Consider the following 3323-nt stretch of genomic DNA (forward strand, 5'->3'; position numbering starts at 1 on the left):
CTTGGCAAGTGAGGTTTCCGGGCACAGCCTGGAGGTCCTATATAGTCTCTCTCCTCTTCCCCCCTTATCTCCCCTCCCCTCCTTCCTGTCTCTCTCTTCTCTCCGCCCTGCTAGTTAATTTAAGATGGGGTGAGAAAGATGGGAAGTAGACACCCCCCCACCCCCCAGATTTTCTAGTCAGTGAGAATGGGTTGTAATGGCAAAAACAAATGTTGATAGGGATACAGAATTTACAGAGCATGTAAGATGAAGCTGGTTGGTAGATTAATTGTTTATAGGGCAGATCTCAGCAGATGAAGCTTAGGTATGTTCACTACCTACTGAACTTCTGCCTGTCAGAAAGCTGGAAAGGAAGACAGAGGAAGATTTGAGAAAGCTCAAACATACTGTTCTAAGGTGCCACCAGACTGCCCTGGGTTTTTTGGCTACCATAGACTCACATGGTTTTCCTCCTACAGTATTTATTACTACTTAAAATGTCTTATTAGAGACTCTATGGGTCTTAACATCGAGTCAAAATTAATGCAGGATGTGAAAGAGAAGCCTGCCAGTCAAACTGCTGGATTCTTGCTTCTGCAGCCTAAGTTGTGGGAGGGACGGTGGTTAGAAGCTGTTAACCTTAAACCAGCATTTCACCCATGCAGTCTGGTAAATCGGTTTACAACATCTGAATCTCCTTCCCCATCACCGCCTCTATCCCTGACTTGGCTCGTACATTGCACTAAGCCTTGTGCTAGATACTAAAAAGGGTTTTGATATGGGTTCAAACTACATTTTTGGAGCACATTCTCCAAATACCTGGATTTTTACAACAGGACTTCTTCCTCCTAAGCTAAAGCAATGTTTCTCAACCTTGACAACTTGAAGATGGGTAGACTTCAACTCCCAGAATTCCCTGCCAGCATGGAGCACCCGTTGAGATTCTACACAAGAGAGGAGTAAGAAATTTGCATTCCACAAACATGGAGACATTAAAAGAAAAGTCAGTTGGCTAAAATGAATTGAAATTTGGCCAGAGTGAATTGAAGAGACTTATCCTGTGTAGAGTGTCAATGGGTGCTCCATGCTGGCAGGGAATTCTGGGAGCTGAAGTCCACCTATCTTCAGAGTTGTCAAGGTTGAGAAACACTGCTCCTTTGAATACTTCACAAGTTATTCGGTCAACTTATAACCATCAGAAGCTGATCTTCCCAGCGTTGAAAGCTGCTAGATGCAACTGGGCATTAATTAATTGAAAAGCCATTAAATTCTGATCTGGAATCTCATGAAAACCCTTATGAGAAGGATAAAAGCAGCATTGTCAAATAGGCTCCACCCCTTTTTGGCATGTGGATGCCGTTTTTACCAGTCTGTCACTCCTGCTGCTTAATGACATTGGACTAATCCTAATTTGAAAATGGGGGAGATGTTTCATTGGAAGTCAAGCAATTAAGGCCTTAATGCAACTGATTAGTATTATAAGCTTTTTCAGAAGCTATGTTCTGAATGTAGCTTATATCAATACAGGTAATCCTCAACTTACAACAATTTAATGACGTTCAAAATTACAATGCTACTGAAAAAAGTGACATGGCCTTTTTTCACAGTTACAACCTTTGTAGCATCCCCATGATCATGTGATCAAAATTCAGGTGCTTGGCAACTGGTTCATACTATCTATAACTTGCTTGACAGTGTAATACAGTTAAAACATGTAAATATGGTAACAAACTATGGCTCAGACGTTTTAGCATTTTTAAAGGTACATGGAAAATTTGGATGTTTAAGACATGTAGCTGAAATAAAATCAACAATTTAATTCTATTTGAAAGTAAAAAGACAAACGTTAATATGGATAATACGTATGATACATGGAAAAATTGAATTTGAATGTCCAATTTTGGAAAGTCAGTGGGCCCAAGATTTTAAGAAACCTAAAATATATTTCTTAGGATTGGAGTGAATTACCTGGAGTGAATTCACTATCACTGCATGTATTTTACTTTCCTCTGATTGTACTACTACTGTTTACAAGGTTCTTCAAATAATGTTTTAAATAGGATGAGAATCAGGGTTTTTCTGTGGCTGGTATAAAAAAGTTGGAGTCTCTTTGATGCAGATGATTTAGTTAAGCTCCTTTATGGATCCTTTTTGGATTTAAGTCATAATTTATATTAGAACAGCCTTTAGGGAAAACAGTTACATGAAATGCAATCATGAATGATACTATAAAAACACGGAATTTCATTTTTTAAAAAATGATTTCTACCTCTATCAGGGCTGGAATTTTTCAAAGGAAATTATAAAGGTGCAAAACAATCAGTGCTCCAAATATTAAAAAGTAGATCCAAGAAATGTGTTTCCTACCAATAATTGAAATCCATTTACGTTTTAAAAATGAGAAGATGGAGAAATAAGTTTCCTAATAGTACCGATTTAATATTACATTGAAGAATTTGGCTACTTCTATATTAATCCTGTATAAACCTTTCTCACCCACCCTTTTGAGTTCATTTCATTCACTACCACTGTGTGCATTTTACTTTGCTTTGATTGTACTACCAATGTTGTATTTTTTTTGTCTTTCTTTGTAAAAGTTTAGTAAATAAACATGCTTTTAAAAAATAATATACCATATTTGGGATTTAGCTTATGCCCAACCAAGTTTTTTTTTTCTTTTTTCTTTGTAGACCGTTTAACTTTGCTTCCCTTTTGTGGGGGGTGGGTGGATGCATCAACACAGCTCCTGTTTACCTGCATTCCTTCAAACCTGCCTGTTTAATTTCCGGCTTCACACCTGGCTACCTCTTGAGGAAGCTGAAGGTGAAAGGTGAGAGACTGAAGGCCAGATCTCACAGGTTGGGAAATGGTTGGGGGGAAGGGAGATGAAGGCTGGAGGAAAGGCAGGCTTATTGATTTACAGGTAGTCCTCAACTTACAACAGACTGTTTAGTGACCGTTTGAAGTTATAAAGGCACTGAAAAAAGTGACCGATGACCATTTTTCACATTGACAACCATTGCAGCATCGCTGTGGTCACATGATCAAAATTTAGATGCCTGGGACCTGATTCCTATTTATGACAGTTGCAGTGTCCTGGTGATCACCTTTCGCAACCTTCTGACAAACGGTCAGTGGGGAAGCCAGTTTCACTTAACAACCATGTTGTTAACAACTGCAGTGATTCTGCAAGAAAGGTCGTAAAACAAGCCCAAACTCACTGAACAAACGGCTCACTTAGCAACAGAAATTTTGGGCTCAATTCTGGTCGTATGTCGAGGACTACCTGTATTTAGGAAATTTATATGGCTACCCAACTCATGGTGATTCCAGGCAGCTTACAA

Source organism: Vipera berus (genome assembly GCF_964194415.1).
Source record: "Vipera berus genome assembly, chromosome: Z".
NCBI lineage: Eukaryota > Metazoa > Chordata > Lepidosauria > Squamata > Viperidae > Vipera > Vipera berus.